Source organism: Impatiens glandulifera, chromosome 7 (genome assembly GCF_907164915.1).
Source record: "Impatiens glandulifera chromosome 7, dImpGla2.1, whole genome shotgun sequence".
NCBI classification, from domain to species: Eukaryota; Viridiplantae; Streptophyta; class Magnoliopsida; order Ericales; family Balsaminaceae; genus Impatiens; species Impatiens glandulifera.
The window spans coordinates 385,497-404,326 of NC_061868.1; the positions used below are offsets into that span (position 1 = coordinate 385,497).

Here is an 18,830-nt window from a genome sequence, read left to right on the forward strand (position 1 = left end):
TATTGAATTAAAATTGAAAACATAATTTAATAAAACAAATATTAAAGATAAAGCAATAAAAACTATTTAAATTACAAAATTATTCAACTAAATTTTATTGGAAATCTCATAATTAACATAAAATACATTTGATCACTTTAAATTATTATTATGATTTTTTATTTATATTTATTTTTTTATGTGGAATATATTATTTAATATAATCCAAAAATTGAAGTTAGACTCAAATTAAGATCCAAATTAATAATGATGTATAACTGATAATTAAATATTATAATAAATATAATGTAGGTTGTTGAAATTAAAAATACACTTCAATGTATGTATTATCTTTACAATTTTAATGTGTTAATAAACATAAAGAATAATATATTAAAATATTTTAATTTCTATAACTAGATAAGGAAATACATCAAAATATTTGTTTGGTTACCTTTATAAAAATATATTGATAGAATCTATAACTAGATAAGGAAATACATCAAAATACTTGTTTGGTTACCTTTATAAAAATATATTGATAGAATCTATATAAAATTCACCTTTTAAAGAGATTGATAAAATCTATAATATAAGATTCATATAATCTATTCTTCTAAAACTTTTAAGGGACTTTAAATAGAACTTCAAGTTCATGGATAACCTAGAATTATATGTCATTATTGAAAAAAAATATGATCAAATTACTCCTCCATCTCCTTTCAGTGTTAATTATTCTTCTTTCTAGTAAGTTTAATAATTTTACTTATAATTATAGATTAATTTTATTTCTAATTTTAGATTAAGTTCAAATTCGGTAATAGACTTAAATTTAAATATTCATGAATATTTATTTTTACAGTGAACGATACAGTAATAGCAGCACGGTGTTACAGTAAGAGTGCTACTTTTAAAGGGATGTGTTTTTGGGATCCTAACTGCAGAAAAAAATGTAAATCAGAATCCATTCACAACTATTATGGATCTTGTGATCATTTTGAATTTAAGTGTATATGTGAGAGACATTGTCCTTAAAAGAATGTAAACTAAACAAAAATAAATAAAGTAATAAAGAAATCTTTCTTTTATTAATGACTTAATTGTGAGATATATAGTTATTTTAATTTTTTCTTAGTATATAGATCTATTGAATAAATTTTTTTTTAACAAATTAATTAAAGAAAATAAGTGTTTTAGTAGCAACTAAATGAGATGGTATATTAGTCTTCTTACCTAATCTAGGGGTAAGGCCCAATTCAATTTAAATCCAAACTTAATTAATTAAATTCGTAATTCAAAATATTTTACTAATTAATACAACTTGTAATTATTTAATAATAATTTTTTTATTATAATTAGTTCATTTATTTTATTTGTATTTAACTATAAAATAAAAAAATATATTAATTATATGAGGAGGGATAGAGAGAGAATTTGGTGAGGAAATTTGGTGAGGGATTGATTGATTAGAAAATGTAAAAATGGGAGGAAAGAGAGAAAAGAGAGAAATTATTTGATTTTTTCAGCGAATAAGATTATGCCAAGTCATTTCCTCACCAAATTCCCTCGTCTAATCATTTCTATAATTATATTATATATTTTAATTCAAATTATTTTGGATGAATTGGATTATACAAATTCAATCCTAATTAAAATAAATCTAAACTTAATTAAATCTGAATTTAATTCAAACCGAAATAGTTAATCAAATTTTGTAATCCGGCAAATGCTCACCTCTAACATAATCTCATTTAATATTTTCTTATTTAATTACTTAATTTTGATTTATTTTATTTTTTTTATTAAAATTTTAATTTATAATTAAAATATTCTAGTCTAAACAATTTTTAAAAAAAAAAAACAAATCGAAAAACATATTTTTATTTAGATAGTTTGGATAATCCTAATCCAATCCGAATTTAATTCAATCCAAACTCAATTGTATCCGATTTTAATCCAATCCGAATTAGTATTTTAGATTCGAATCAGATTGAATTTCGGATTAATCCACCCGATACTCCTCTCTACCTAATCCATTATAAACCTTTTAATAAAACAACAACAAAAACTCTAAATTTTATTTAAGGTTCAAATAAACTCTTAAAAAAAATTCATTATGTAAATATGGGTATGAATAATATATATCAATTGGTAACACATGTTAATTTTAAAATTGTTATTAGTTACTGTTGGAGAAAATCGAATAATAGCACCTGTTTAGCAATTCAGAAATAAACAAGCTACAACAAGGCCTAACAATTCTTTTTCCCTTTTGTGTAATCAAATAGGCAGCCAAAACAATTGAGCATCAAACAATAAAAAAAACAGAGAGCAGGACACCAAGATTTTACGTGGAAAACCCAAATTAGGTAAAAACCACAGGACACTTCGGCCACTTAAATCATCCACTATATCAAATGGGTATACAATGTAGTTTAATACAAGCCTAGAGGTAATCTAACAAAAGTTATCAATTGACCTCATCCTAACTTGTCATTCACATACATTATCATCATCATTAAAGATGGCTAACCAAATGGAGAAGAGATAAAGGAAATCAGAAGAAGAACCTGCTGCTTCAATGGAGGAATTGCTGCTTCAATGGAGGAAGAACTGCTGGAAGAGAGAGAGAGAAAAACCAATTTAAAACTGCTGTGTTTTTTTTTCCCTTAATTAAATATGCCCTAATGGGCTTTATTAATTTGTTAGGCCCAGCTGCCAAATGAGCTGACCCAAAAAATTCATTATGTAAATATGGGTATGAATAATATATATCAATTGGTAAACACATGTTAATTTTAAAATTGTTATTAGTTACTCATAGTTTTCATTATTGAAAGTCACAATTTAATAATGAAGTAACAATATAATCTTGGAAACAAAGACTATAGTAACATACTAACATGTTAAAACAATTAACTATGACATAAATTTTAATGTGTAACTTGTGCTACAGCCTACATGGAATCATATTTTAAAAAATTGTGTTTAATCGTAGTTAATGAATATCAAAGAATACATTCTATGTTAGTTTCATTTTTGGAATGGATTCATAATTTATATGGCTCAAATGTTACTCATTCCACCTAATACTGTTTTTACCGAGACTAATATACCGCACATAAATTTTAATAAAGAATACAAAATAAAGGAGTCCACGTATGTTTGTTTGTTTAATATGGTCTTTCTCCCTATTATCCAACCTAATGTTTTTTAATATACTAACAAATATGAGATTTTCAAAATTATGAATATCAAATACGAAATATCGAAATAATATTTATAAATTGTGATTATATATTTATATCATAATTATAATTATTTATAATAATGACTAATGAAATTATAAACAATCATATTTTAATTTCTATTTCAGAAATTAGATCTACGCAACAATTATGAAATTTTCAGAAAAATACATTCATCACCGATCAATTAATCAACAAAATTTAGTAAATTGATCAACAAAATTTAGTAAATTATTTTTTTCTCCAAATATATTTGAGCCTCTACTATTAATATATCTATTTATGTATTCCTAACATTAACATCATTATTAAAATTTTAAACATATTTATACTCGTTCAAACGTAAATAAATAGTAGAGACTCAAAATATAATTATACTTTAATATTATTCAATAAACGGAATTCTTAGACATTTTATTTTACGAGACATAAAATTAATTTGATTTCACTACAATATTTATTTTTTTCTTTAACACACACTCAAATGAAATCTAATATGCGATTAAATTCATATCATATACAAAAATACAACCAAATATGAAACACACAAGTGAACGGCTCAAAATAGAGTAAAAAAGCTTCAAAACCAAACTCTTTGTAACTCCTAAGAATTGAGTGTATTATCAATTTTTAAAAAAAAATTTATAGATAGAAATGTGATTAAAAACAGTTCTGGATCTCCTTATCTTGTCTTTCACTTTAGTCTAATTTTGAAGACTATATTTATGTTTAATCATGTTAACTTTATTATATTTTAATAAAATTTAGTTTTAGAACTTTTGTTAGTCTCTAAAATTAATTAATTTTTAACTAATATTTTATTTGTGATAAAAATATTTAAATTTTAGTTTTGTGAAACTTTACTATATTAAAAATACTATTTTTTTTTTTAATTTTAAAAATAATATTTTTCGATAATAATAATATAATAACGACATCGTATCGAAATCAAGTTACGATAAATATATGAATTTCTTGTACTGAAATTTTCGATTCCTTATAAAATATGAATAAAAAAATATGATAAACAGTACCGACCTACTCCTAACTACGATCATACACAAATAATTATAAATAAATACTAAATTTTACAAAAAAAAATATAAATATTTTAATAAAATCATTAAAATTATTTGAATTTTGTTACTGTGATAGCCTTGTTGAGTCTATTACTGTTTAGTTATTTCTCTCTTTAGACACATGTTGAGTCAAACCTAACTGTTTATCTATCTCGATACCCATCGGATTTGGTTTTAACTCTTACTCAATCTTATTGAGTAACTAACTATTTATCTCTATCTCGGAACCCTTGTTCGATCTCTTAGCCCGTCCCTCAGACAAATTTGATTTAATAGAACTTGCTCCGTTGGCAGATTTTAAGCTGAGGCAGTTTTGTATAGTGATCGAACCGTCACCTAGAAGACGGTCTGTTTTCGGATTTGAAACAATCGGCGCATGACCGGTATCTCAAGAGCATACCATTTCATGAGTAATATCTTTGTTCATGCTAATGATATTTGATTTCATTCTTGCATCTAAGACCCAAGAATTAAATGACTCACAAATATTATTCGTAATCATTTCACATTTTGGTGTCGGAGAAATATAAGCAATTAACCACACATCCACAATATAGTTTTAATTGTGGCATCTTTAGCACCTACATGTATCTCATCGAGCTTTGTCAAATGATCTTCAAACTCCTCTTTATAGGTTGACTTGGAGCATTTGAATAATTGCAATTTTAAATTCAAGCCCTATATTTTTTGGCCCAATTAATATAAATGTGTCTACAACATAGTCGATGTTCTACAACATAGTCTATGTTGATATTTATGCATAACTTATTTCCTTGCAGAAATTATCACCTGCAAATTGTAATATGTTAAATTATTCATAAATTATAATTATTGAACTATAACATATTATAAATTAAATTTTACTTTATGTTGGTCAGAAATGAGTGACAACCCTTCTCTTTGTAGAAACCCTACGTCTTTGAGTAAAATGCTAAAACCCAAGAGTAAGAAAATTGATTCTCACCCCTCCACAAGAGCCGAAATGATTGATTGTTTCCATCCACCCAACAGCCATGATTAATACGCATTTGCAATTTGACTTCAGAAAACAAGCATCTACTCCGATAAGGGAATTTTGATGAAATAACCCTCGTAATAGAGTTATTTCCAAATTTAACATAGGCCATATAATTTTTTCAAATATAACCTTTTGCCTATGGAAAAAGACCCTTTTGCCCTCAAATTAAAAAAATAAAAATTTTAGTTTCTTCCCTCCCTCTCCTCTTTTCATATTTCCTAAACGGCATCTTCCTCTTCCCCCGAAACCCCACTCTTCTTCTTCTCCTCTCCCCCGACGACGATCCAAGCCCCGACGACTATCCGAGCCCCCGTCGAGGATCCAAGCCCTGACGACGGAAAAAAGCAGAACGAACGAAGGTTGAGGTTGAGGGTGAGTTTTCTCCGAGGCAACGAACTCCCGAGGCAACTCCGCAACATTAAAGGTGAGTTTTTCCCGTTTTCTGTCGTTTACCTTCCATGCATGCTGAAATGGAAGAATATTTTAGGGTTTTAGTGTTTAGAGTTTAGGTTTAGGTTTATGGGCTGACTGAATCGTTTTGGGTTTAAAATGCATCTGCCAAAGGCGTTATAAGCAACGATGCATTTGTCGTAGGTGAATAATATTATTCGCCTACGACAGATGCATCGTCGCCTGCGACATATGTCTTATTTGCTTTAAAGAAGTGATATTTGCTTTCATTAATCTGACATAATATTTTTTGCAGATGGCACCAACCAAAAGCAAAACCAAAACGGTTATTGAGAACTTTCTTCGTCGTGTTTCATGAAAATCCACTTGTACCTGCTTGTTAAAGACCGATAGGATCGGCGTAATCGATAGAGACGAGGATCTGGCTATTGATAAAGGCTTAGAAAAAATAGTTTGATAGAAATCCTGTTAGGGATTTAAATCACTTTCTATTCTGCACAAATCCTTACAAACTCTTGAACGATTTAAGTGCGAAAATGTTTGCTCAGGTTTGAAGCTAAGAACCAACAATAAGAAGATAACAGTATGAAGAAGACACAATAGTTTATTTATGAATGTTTAGAGTTAACTCTCCTACGTCACCCCTTCTTCCAACCACCGGAAGGATTCACTGAACTTTCGAATCAAATACAGTTGCACGAATAACTCACTATTGAACAGAACATACTCTGTTCAACTTACAATATGAAGAACATTACTTAGCTAAAACAATGCTTTGATTCTAACTCTCTCTTGATTGAACACTCAGTAAAAACAAGAAAGCAACTCGTTCAATATGCATAGATTGAATAATCTGATAGATCGATTTGTTCGCTCAAAGTTCTGGCAGTTCTTCCGTTGTCCTTTAGAATCTTTAAATAAGGAGCATTTAACAACGGTCGAATCTTTCATAATGACACGTGGCGAGCTTCCATTGGAACGTCTCCATAGTACATAACAGACTCCGAGCACTAGGATCGTGGCCGTACCAATCTGGTAGTGCGCTAAATATTCTTCTAGGATATTCCTGCAAAAACGAGTAGTGGAAAAAATATTTGCTTACGTGACATTAATCAATTGGTTGTAACTGACTGTCGTACTGATCTTCACTAGAAAGTGGAGTAGGAGTAGCGTACAACTAATTGATCGTGGGTAGACGGGTGCTAGCTTCAAGCAACTACTTAAGCATAGCATTAGACGTATTTCAATTAGACGACCTCGTTTAATTAAATTAGATGCCCCCGTCTAATAGCAGGATACATTATGTTAGGATCGGGGACGCCCTTGGAGGACCGGGGTGTTTCCGGTTTCGGGAAGGGTGGCCGCTTACAACGCACACAACACTTTGGTGATAGTCCGGTTAGAGACTATAACCGTTCTCAGCACTACACAAACTGTCACAGACTCTTGAACCGGGTTCAAGGGCGGAAATGTCTGTTTCAGGTTGAAGCAACGTATGCGACTTTTAGATGATGTTTTAGAAGGAGTCGGTTTTATGGATATGAGTGACCGGTTTATGGAGTACTATTAGTTTGAGGTTAGGTAATGAAAGCAACGAAAGAACACGAGACAAGGATTTTTTATGGATGTTCGGAGCAAACTCTCCTACGTCACCCCTTCTTCTCAGATTATGAGAAGGATCTCCACTAACTTTTATAGTTACAACAACACTGCCGGTCGAGCCCAACTTCGCTACTCGCCGGTTACACCAAACTCACTCTTTGATGTAATACAACAACTCAACACAACACAATATAGAAAGCTTCCAGTTTTAGACACACCGGTTTTGGAATATAGAAGTTTATCTCTCTAACTTAATGTTTTCGTAATCTGTAACTTCACAACTGTGCTCGTAACTTTCTTTTAATGAAGGCATTTCATCTTCCTTTTATAGCTGAGAAGAGCTAACGGTCACTTTCTTCTCTCTCCTTTGGATTGGTTGATCATTATCACGCTTGGTGCAGAGAGGTTGCTTGCACGCTTCACCTTTCTCAACACCTGGCAGTCATGCAGACAGCTCTGAGCAGAAGATGACATAGCCAGTTTTCAGATTTGGACACGTGTTGGACATGCACCTCAGGTTGTCAACTTCAGATCAATAAAGCATCATTGCTTTCCTCGCATGCTTCCAATCGGATCCGATCTTCTTTTATTCTTTCAAGACACGTTTCTTTCGTCATGGTACGTCACTCTTGAAGTTTGAATCTTCCGGTTTTGTGTCTTGTGCAGTATGATCCGGCTGGTACGTAAGCTTTTGTCTTTGCTGACCGGTCGCTTGAGAAAGTGAAAACCGGTTCCTCTGATCTTTAACTTGATCACTTGAAACTGGTTTCTTTGAAGTATAACAGCAGCCGGTTTTGATACCCCAACCGGTTCATACGGTTTTGATCTGTATCTGCACATGAAAGTTAACAACTGTTTAGTTCGTCTAGCCGGTTCCAAAAATTAACTTACTTAATTTTTCTATCAATTTCTCCCTTTTTGATTATTTAGAATAAATATTCAAAACTTGTAATGTGTGGCCGGTTCCAAAAATTAACTTACTTAATTTTTCTATCACATTACACCAACTAGTTTAATGGGATTAGACAACACGTCTAATAACATATCCCTTTAGACTAATCTGAAGGAGTTAGACTGTACGTCTAACTTCCATTAGTTAGACTACACGTCTAACTATACATTCATTCAAACTAATCTGAAGGAGTTAGACCGCACGTCTAACTCTTATCTGTTAGACTGCACGTCTAACTACGTGTGTTAGACTACACGTCTAACTACGTCTGTTAGATTGCACGTCTAACTCCGTGTGTTAGACTGCACGTCTAACTCCGTGTGTTAGACTGCACGTCTAACTCCGTGTGTTAGACTGCACGTCTAACTCTGTTTGTTAGACTGAACGTCTAACTACGTCTGTTAGACTGCACGTCTAACTACGTCTTATGGATAGGGCTTTGAAGACTCAATTCCAGCATCTATTGAAAACCACGACTGTAATTTTCTCAAGAACAATAATCCATCAGATGTTGTTGAGGAAAAACAGCTCTAATTCGAAGGGAATAACTTTCCGGGTCAATGGTCAGGATCTGTACTAGGGCATGAAGGAATATGCCTTGGTGACAGGCCTAAAATTTGGAAGATTTCTTGTGATCGAAAACTTGCACATTGAAGAATGTCCACCCTTAGTCCATAAATATTTTAGGGGCAAAACAGTTGTTAGAGTGACAGAGGTTCAAACAATTTTCCTCCGATGCTTTGAGAAGGAGGATGCATGAAAGCTTGGACTCATCAACCTTATTTACCAGTGTCTTTTTGGATATGATAATAGGAGGAGGGTAAGTTTAAAAATCTTCAGCATGGTGGAGGACATTGAGATGTTCCTTCAATTTCCATGGGGAAATGTGTCCTTCAATTCAATCCTGAAGGGTATTGACAAACACATGAAACATCTTCGACAACTATATCTGGAGAAGAAGGAAACCTGCAAGGGGAACTGTGATGTCGCTTATACTATTAGTGGGTTCGCAACAACCTTCCAAGTTTGGACATATTTGGTTATGAAGACATTTGTCCCCAAATTTGTGGATATGACCGAGGAACAACCTATATGCCCAAGGACATTACTCTTTACAGCCTCTAGAAAAATACCAACACTGTCCAAGAGGTATCCACTACCCTCCTGAAATGCAATGTGTTTAACAAGATTGATGAGTCTAAGGAGGAGAAGAGGAAATACTATGGGGAAGACTTTGAAGAAATGGGAGGCTACATTTATGATGAATTATTTGAAGTGGATGGTAGGAAGAGAAAGAATGAAGATGGAAGTACTCCCAAAACGACGCCCAAGAGGAGAAGACCACTTAAAATCACACTAGCCAAGAGGATCGAGAAGTCATTTAAGTGATGAATCTAGCCAAGACACCTCTCGGTCTACTACTCATGAATCTAGTCATGTCCCTTCAGCAACGAGTCCTCAAAATAAAGAAGACAATTTTCTAACTAGCCAAAACAATCGGGTGACTCAAGCCCAGCATGATGAGAAATTTGATGAGCTGAGAAAGAATATAAAGGAGCTGACAAGGGATGTGAATGAACTTAAAACTAAAATGAAGGTCATCAAAGAGGATCAACGTGTTTTGTTAAATCACATAATCAAATTATTGGGTGAAATAAAACAACAGAAGAATGTCGATTCAGATTTAGTGGAGAAGGAGTTGGAGTTCAACAAAGATGTTGTTATTGTTGATGTTGGGTTGGAGACGAACAAAGATGCTAATGATGGGTTGAATGGGTTGGATACGAACAAAGATGTTGATGATGATGTTGTTGTTGACAATGAAAACAAAGTGGCTGATGATGATGTTGTTGTTGAGAATGAAAACAAAGATGATGATGTTATGAATGAGTTGGGAAAGAATGAGAAGAAAAAAGATGTTGCTGTTGATATTGGGTTGGAGACGAACAAAGATGCTGATGATGATGTTGGGTTGGTTACGAACATTGATGATGTTGATGTTGATGTTGTTGTTGAGAATGAAAACAAGGTAGCTGATGATGATGTTGTTGTTGAGACTGAAAACAAAGTAGGTGATAATGATGTTGTTGTTGAGATTGAAAACAAAGTAGCTGATGATGATGTTGTTGTTGAGAAGGATTCTGATGTTATGAATGAGTTGGGAAAGAATGAGGCCGAGTTGAAGATGGACGACAAGGAAGATTTGGCCACAAAGAAGAAGGAGTTCGCCACGAAAAAGAAGGAGTTTGGCACGAAGAGGAAGGTGGAGTTGGCCAAGAAGAGGTTGGAGGAGTTGTCCAAGAAGAAGAAGGTGGAGTTGGAGAAGAAGAAGGATGATGATGTATTAGAAATGACTCCAACAAAATTTGAGAGACACAAGTTTCAGAGAAAGAAGAAGTCCACAAAATTGGGGAACTACACAGACCCTAATGGAAAAATGTTTAAACTCAATGATCCAATAACTATGAATCCTCTTTTAGATTATGATATTGAACTGATGGATGAGTTGAAAAAGTGGCTGAAGATGGAGGATGAAGACAAGATAAATATGGTTATTAGCTTTGTTGGTCGAGATTTGTTTATCAGAATATTGAGGCCTCAGAATTGGCTACAAGATCTAGTAAGCTACATGATCCACCCTACACAGAATTGCATTTTCCGTCTGCGACAGATGCATTGTCGTCTGCGACAGATGCATTGTCGCCTGCGACAGATGTATCTGTCGCGGTCCGAAAATGCAATTATGTGCTTAATTTCTGTTCTGTTCTTAATTCAATTTATGTTGTGTGCTTAATTCATTTTCTTGATTCGCAGGAGATAGATGCAGCATGTTACCTTCTTAGAAAAAGGGTTGTCAATTTCCCCAAGACTTATCATCCGATAAATTTCTCAATATGTGATTGTAATGTCTCTACGAGGTTGTCGTTACGTTATTCAAAGTTCTCCAAAAATCCAGAAAAATACAGCTTCGACAGTGACTTGATGGAATATTTCATGGGTGATGAAGAAAATTTCCTGACTTGTGGAGCATGTGTGTTCTTTTACAAATTTCCTGATCTCAAACATCTCAGAGAATTTTTTTTTCTTAGCACGTAGTTTCCACTTGCAGTTCTCAGCCATACATTTTACAAACCAAAGATTTTTTGTTGACTTCACCACTTTAAGAATAAAATGATTAGACATCGCATATTTATGCAACCTCAATTGTATTTCTTTCTTGTTATAAAAAAATGTACTCACATCCAATCCGTTTTCAATTAATTGAGCAGGTGTTTCGATCTCGAGTGGTTCATATGAGTAGTGCTTGGTTCCCTTAGTATGGCTGAATGTTTTCCTAGCATGGGAAGTTCTTGGTTCCCGGGGTACTTCTTCTGCATGGTTTTGACTTGGGAAGACATCTTGATGCATAGATATATCTTACTGCTCAAAAACATATTGCTGTTCAAAAACATCCCGCTGCTCAAAAACCTCTCGCTGCTCAAAAACAACTTATTGTTTAGATACATCTTGTTGCCTTCGGAAGACATTTTGCTGCTCACATACATCTCGCTGCCTTGGGAAGATATCTGGGTACTCAAATATGTCATTTTTTGGTCTTTCACTTTGTTTTGTTGAAGGTATTGACTTCTCTACTAAAGAGACACACAGTGGGACGCGATGATTGGGCAGTGAAGACAAGAGTTCTTGAAAATAGAATGCCACATCGCTATCTCCAATGATTGTTGCAGGAGGAGAATTCATCATTAACATATTATACTTCACTTTGAACACTAAGTCATATCTTAATTTGTCCACACCAATAACATCATAGACAATGTCAGTTAATTCATCATATGTAGCATTTCGGGGTACATTCATACCACGACATGAATTTGAGACAAAAGAACTAACACCTCCATCATCAGTTTTCCAGTCTCCATCAAAGAGGAGAAAAACACTCACATACATGTGATCTACAATTGATAAAAATTCATAGAAGTCAGTGTTAATTGTGCAAAATGCATCTGTCGCAGACGGAAAATGCAAGGCGGAAAATGCATCTGTCGCAGACGGAAGATGCATATGTCGCAGACGAATAATGCATATTCGTCTGTGACATATGCATTTTCCACCTGCGACAGATGCATCGTCGCCTTCGTCAGATGTATATATTCCACCGTAAAACCAATCAACCACGCTCTAAAACCATTCAGCCACCACCTAACCTAAACCTTAGATTCTAAACGATAAAACCCTAAAACATTCTTCCATTTCAGCATGAAACGACGGAAACACGGAAAACTAACCTGAAATGTTGAAGACCGGCGTCGCCTTGGCTTCCCGGTTTCCTTGGTTTTGTTGGATCGTTCGCTGCGATGATGAATGATCGTTGGTGGAGAAAAGGGAAAACTGAAACGAGGAGGTTGAGAGAGGGAGGGAAAGGGGAGACAAGAAACGGGAAAGAAACTGAAAGTTCCACTAGTATGATTTTTTATTTTTTTAATTTGAGGGTAAAATGGACTTTTTCCATGGACAAAAGGTTACATTTGCAAAATTTATATATCTTATGTTAAATTTAGAAACAACCCTATTATGAGGGTTATTTCATCAAATTTCCGATAATAAGTCTAAATATAATAAGTAGAAAATATAATGAAAAAAAATATATTTATAATTAACTATACAAAAAACTATCCTGACATGATATTAGTTGTATACCTGCAACCTTCTTTCCAACCTCTCTTACCAGCATAAATACATAAAATCTTTCAAACCTTGCCTTCAATGGATTTGTTCTATCGACTTAGAGAACCACTGTTGAATTAGGATTTCTTTTTCTTTTTTTAACTTTTTTTGCATAAGACTAAAACATGCCATACTCCTCTTCAATTTGTATTCAAATTAATTTTGGATCAATGATCTTTCTCTAAAGACTTTGTTCTTTGTCACATTAACATTTAGTTGTTTCCCTACAAAGTTGCATCAACTCTCTCAGAGGAATATTAGGTTGTGACGTGATGCGATATTTTAAGAGTTTAGCAATAATCTTGACCGGCACCAACTTAATATTATTGTTTGAGAAGCACATATGTTGATTTAATGTCTTTATTTTAAAGCATCCCTCATTTCATGAGTCTTTACCTGCATAAAAAAAAAAGAGCAACCATCTCTTGCACAAATAACTCTAACTCTATCAAGGTCATTCTCAATAAACTTTAGTAATACTCTGTGTACTATAAAATATTGATTGTCTCACGTGAGTCTGTCTAAAAATTCATTTCAATGCACGTTGGATTGGCGGTGCATCTTTGGGATTATATATCTTACATTCATCTTCTGCCAGTTTCTTCTAAGAGTAGTCATATTATCATTGGAAGATCCACTATAACAGTCTAAGTCTGAAGAATCGAGATCTGTAATAACATTGTCACTACAACAAAATATACCTTCCGCGACCAATAATTACCAACGCATATTAAGCGTCGGTAGAAGTCTTACCAAAAAATGTTTTTGCGAACCTTTAATATTTATGACAATATTGACAAATAACAAAAAAAAAAAAAAAAAAAAAAAATTTCACGGGTCATAAGTTCGGGCGGGTCATTTCTAAAATAAGTGGGTTATAGAGATCGTTTCTCATTTAACTTTCATTTTCCCTTCTCTAGAGGATCCCTCTTTCTGCCGGATATCTTCTCATCCTTCTTCTGCCGCCGCGACCTCTAATCTCCTCTAATTTCTTCTTCTGCTGCGACCCATCATTTATCCGACTCGATCTTCAATTAGGACTTGGAGGCTCTGTGGATTCTTCTGAAAAGAGATGCGGATCTCATCCATCACACTATTGTCAATGATCGCCACTCCGCTCTTCATATAGCTGCTGCCAATGGCCAGATCGAGGTTAGTTCATTTTATTTCATGATCTATTCATCCATTTGTATATACTTTTGGATTTATCGGATTTTTCGATTTGGATTCCATTTCAGATTGTTACCATGCTTCTTGAGATATCTGTCAATCCCGATTTGTTGAATCGCTATAAATAGATGACCTTTTTATCTGTATTAGCGAGATACTTATGTTCAAGATTAATTTTGTTATTTAGAACATTGAGGTTTATAACTATAAATTTTATTAGACTCCATTGATGCTGGCTGCAATGAACAGGAAGATATCTCGTGCGGAAAAGCTTATTGAAGTTGGAGCTAATGTAATAACCTAGATGTCTTTCTCTCGATCGATTGATCTCATTTCCTCTTTGTAGCGGTGGAATCGGATTTAACTCGTTTTCTCTTTTGTTAAAATTTTGTCAGATTTTGATGTTTGACTCGATTAATAGAAGGACATGCCTACACTATGCTGCTTACTATGATCATTCTGATTGTCTTCAAGTCATTCTTTCAACCGCTAGTACCTTCGATGCTTCTATCTTCGTTAAGGCCGAGAAGGAATATGTAAATATTTTGTAATGTTATTGAAATGTATTTTCTTAGAGGGAATTGGGTGTGATATGGGATGTGGATTTATACGGAGAATTTCTCAAGATTGGGGGTGGAAAAGAAAGGTAATTATCTCCTTAGTAATGTTCAAAAGATTATGTATGATTAAAAGTTCATTTTGATGATAAGTTGGTACATTCTTGTTTTGGCAGGATGACAACGTACTTTAACAACACTAGTTGGCCAGATAAGCTCCTAAGGATGAAACTGAAAGAAAGGAATTTATTCCTTATCTTCACAAAAGGAAGACCGAACTGTTCATGGTCTTTATTGAGAAGAAGTTGTTGCCTCTTCGGCCAGGTGTTGCAAAGTAGGTGTTGTTAAATATTTAAAGATGAACCCTTGGATTTTAGTTGCATCTAGATCTTTTCAATATCATCCTCTATAGAAAGTATGATCTTTTTCTGAACTTATTACGCAACACTAAAGAATAATCACATCCCTTGGAAAATATCAATCTACCAATGATTATATTAGATTTCAAGCTTTAACATATGAATCGTGCCAAAAGTTGGTTTAACAAACTTTTCCCTTTGTCGTTTCCATCATTGACAACATAACTGTCTCTTACTCTTAGCATTTCTACTGAATATATACATCCCAATTTACAAGTTACATGCTAGAGATGGATACTGTTATCTCACAATACAACCTAACTGAAATCGAGTCTCTCTTAGTTGCATTGTTCAAGTTGGTTGACCAGGCTCTTACTAAAGGAGTAAAAGGGGCTGTGTGCAGTACATCCAATGAGAAGGCGATATGCATCAAAAGCTTACATGTTTATCGTACCATTTGGAAACACTTTCTTTTTTATCATATTTGGAAACAGAACTTAGTCAACACGAATTTATTAGAAGTTTCTCATCTGGATCCAAAAACATAAAATAATTGTTTTGTTTAATTACCATTAAACATTCTTATACTTATTGACGTTTCTTATGATTTTGATAATTGTAGGTCTCTGTAATAGTTTCATTCCTATTAGGACCAGAAAGAGCAAAGAAAATCCAAATATTTGTTGGGATGTGGTGCCTCGCAAGAAGCCTGATCCAGAAACATCTTTTTTACCTTTGTGATTCAACTAGAGACAAATTTGAAAATAACAATAGCTTAAGATTTAATAGTATACATCTTTTTTCATGAAGATTGAGGATAACCTCTTTTATTCTAACCTCAAATTGTTTCCCTTTGAAATCAATGGAAGGCAAATTTCAAACAAAGCATACAAGTAAGATTTGATTATATAAATATAAATCACATCTTCATATATTTTCGCATTTTTATTATCTTATCATTATGGTTTCAGATTTGCGTATGTTAGACAAGATGATTTGTTCTTCTCACAGCTGACTGTTCGAGAAACGTTGTCTCTTACAGCTGAGCTCCAACTTCGGGAGATAATATCTATTGAAAAGAGGGATGAATATGTCAACAATCTTTTGTTTAAACTCGGTTTGGTATGCATCTAATCCTTAGAGAGTTGAATATTAAAGAGTTTTGAGTTTCCTTTTTTTGCCAACTTATGATATTTCTTTAATTTCTTTGTGTGAATTTCACTTTAAAAGTCAATTGTGCTGATTTCCGTATTGGGGATGCAAAAGTGCGGGGAATTAGTGGTGGTGAAAAGAAACGTTTATCAATGGCATGTGAAATGATTGCAGCCCATCTGTCATTTTGCCGATGAGCCTACAACAGGTAATGTTTGTGATATAGCATACTTAAGTAATACTTTAACAATTGACTTGCATTATTTCTGTTCAATGATATCTAAACTTGGATGAAATTTAATGAACCCTTTGTTTTTTTCATTCTTTCTATTTCTTTCCATAAAATCATCCCAGAAAGGCAGGACTCCTTTAATTCCCAGTTGTAATTTTTGTTGTTTGATAAGGGAGCTGTCGAGACATCTTCCACTTTATGCGAAATTAAATCTACTTAAAGGTATTTTTCTACCTTTTTTATGTCTTGTTTTTTTTTGTTGATTATTGCAATATTCTTTATTGGAAGTAAATTGTTAGAACTCTAAGTATAATATTAGATGAGAGGATATTGTGATTCTTCCTCTTATCATTTTGTATTAGATGTTTCTTCTTATATTGTTGATCTGAGTTTTATACATTTTGTTTAAGTTATATATTGTTAAGGGAAATTAATCATTTGTGTTTTTTTTTTTATGGTATTGATGATTGATTGAAGTATTCATCCTCAAGTTGTCAACTGCAAGAAGTAAAAATGTGGACACAACAATCAGGTTTTTTTTTCTTTCAAATTGTCTATATTTAATTCACATCAATATGCTTTTTCTATTTTTAATCTTAAAAAGATTATTCTTTTACATAGTTGCAGCGGAGGCCCAAATAGAAGATCAAGTAGATCAAAATCATCTATTTTCAGTCTTCTATTTTAGTTTTGTTGTTCAAAATTATTTTGTTTGTTATAGATCTTTTTGACTATTATACAATTAAATGAGATATTTGATTAAGAGAATTTATGTTAATTTTGTTATAATTAAAAATATTAATAATTAGTATTAAATAATTATTTTTAATAATTAGTATTAAATAATTATAAAAAATTGTAAAAAAAAAATCAATATTATAATATAAGGAATTGTTAAAAATTAAAAAGACTTTTAGCAACGCTTAAATTAATTTTACCGACGCTTAATTAAGCTTTGTTATAACTTGCGCCCACCCTGCTTCTGGCAACGCATAAATAAGTGTTGGTAATATTTTTGGCGACACTTTTAAGGGTTGGCAGAAGTCTTTTTAAGCGTCGCCGAAAGCTCATTAGTTTCATTTTCATCTTCAAACTCAGTGTCATCTACAGTTTCTTTCTCTAAACTCACAATATGCTCAATGTCCTCATCATGACTCATACTTTTGTTTTGTTTAAAATATCTTCATTATGTCCATTAAAAGGAAATCTAACACTATCAAATCAAACATATCAAAACATATTAGATATATTAAACTAATTTGTAAACTACAAATTTAAGTATTTATTAAGTTTTAATTTTAGATGGTGGTAATATTAGACAAATTTAGATGATAAAAAACATGTTTGTATCATAAATAAGTATATGAACATGCAACTGCGACGTCATTCTACTCAAAATTATAAACTCTTCTCTACCATTTTAAATAAAATAAACTAAAAAGCCGAAATGAATTTAAACTAACGTTTAACCTAATGGATTTAACCATTCTTGTTGACGAAAATAAGTTACTAACATTTTGTCAACGAGGGCAATAGTAAAGGCTATAATTAAAACTGCGATATCCGTGAAAACTAAGTATAGATTGAGGAATAGAAATACGAAAAGAGTGCGGTGGAGGGCATATAGACGAGTTATGATGGGAAGAAGTAAAATGAAGATGAGGTAATATGGTAGAAAAAGTATCAAAAGGCTAGTCATGTATAGCTAGAGAATGGAGATAGACAATCACTTTATTATATTTATTTAATCTTTAAATATTTATTTTTATTTTAAATTAGAAAAATAAAATGACATGGACTTATTATATTTTTATTTTGCCACTTAATTATCGATGTGACAAATAAATGACGGTGTTAAATATTAACTTTAACTAATGATGTAATTCAAACCTTTTTTTTAGAAGTCATTGGAGTAAAATTAGACACTTTTAATTTAAGGGAGCAATCCAAAAATTGAAACAAAGTTCAGGGAGGTAATATATATAATCTTTCGTACTTACTTAATTGTACTAAGAACTAATGGTCATTTTAAATTTTATAAGCATAGGTCTATTCAAATCTCAATAATTCATTTAACAAGGGAAAATAAGTGTTTTATAATCCAATTACGTAATATTAATTTTCTCAACAAGTGATGAATATTCTAATATTATGTTTTCAGTTTAACTTATTACAAACAAACTTTAAGCATTATAACTTAATTATTAAAACTTTAATTTCATTGTTGAATCGAGAGAAAGAAAAGGTGCAAAATTATATAACTTATAAGAATTTGACCAAAAGAATTCACATTTATTTTTTCATAAAATTGAAATTCAACTTATCTGGATATTATGTATTTGACTT

The 18,830-nt window shown here is 32.4% G+C and overlaps 1 long non-coding RNA gene across 2 annotated transcripts; it reads left to right on the forward strand.

Moving 5' to 3' along the window:
• Positions 1–14,720: 14,720 nt before the first annotated feature.
• LOC124944411 lies at positions 14,721–16,207 on the forward strand. 2 transcript variants are annotated; one of them, XR_007099891.1, is made up of 3 exons: positions 14,721–14,830; positions 14,918–15,075; positions 16,072–16,207. It is a non-coding gene; the product is annotated as an uncharacterized LOC124944411 (long non-coding RNA). The 2 variants fall into 2 exon arrangements; XR_007099892.1 differs by having other exon boundaries at positions 16,143–16,199.
• Positions 16,208–18,830: the final 2,623 nt, after the last annotated feature.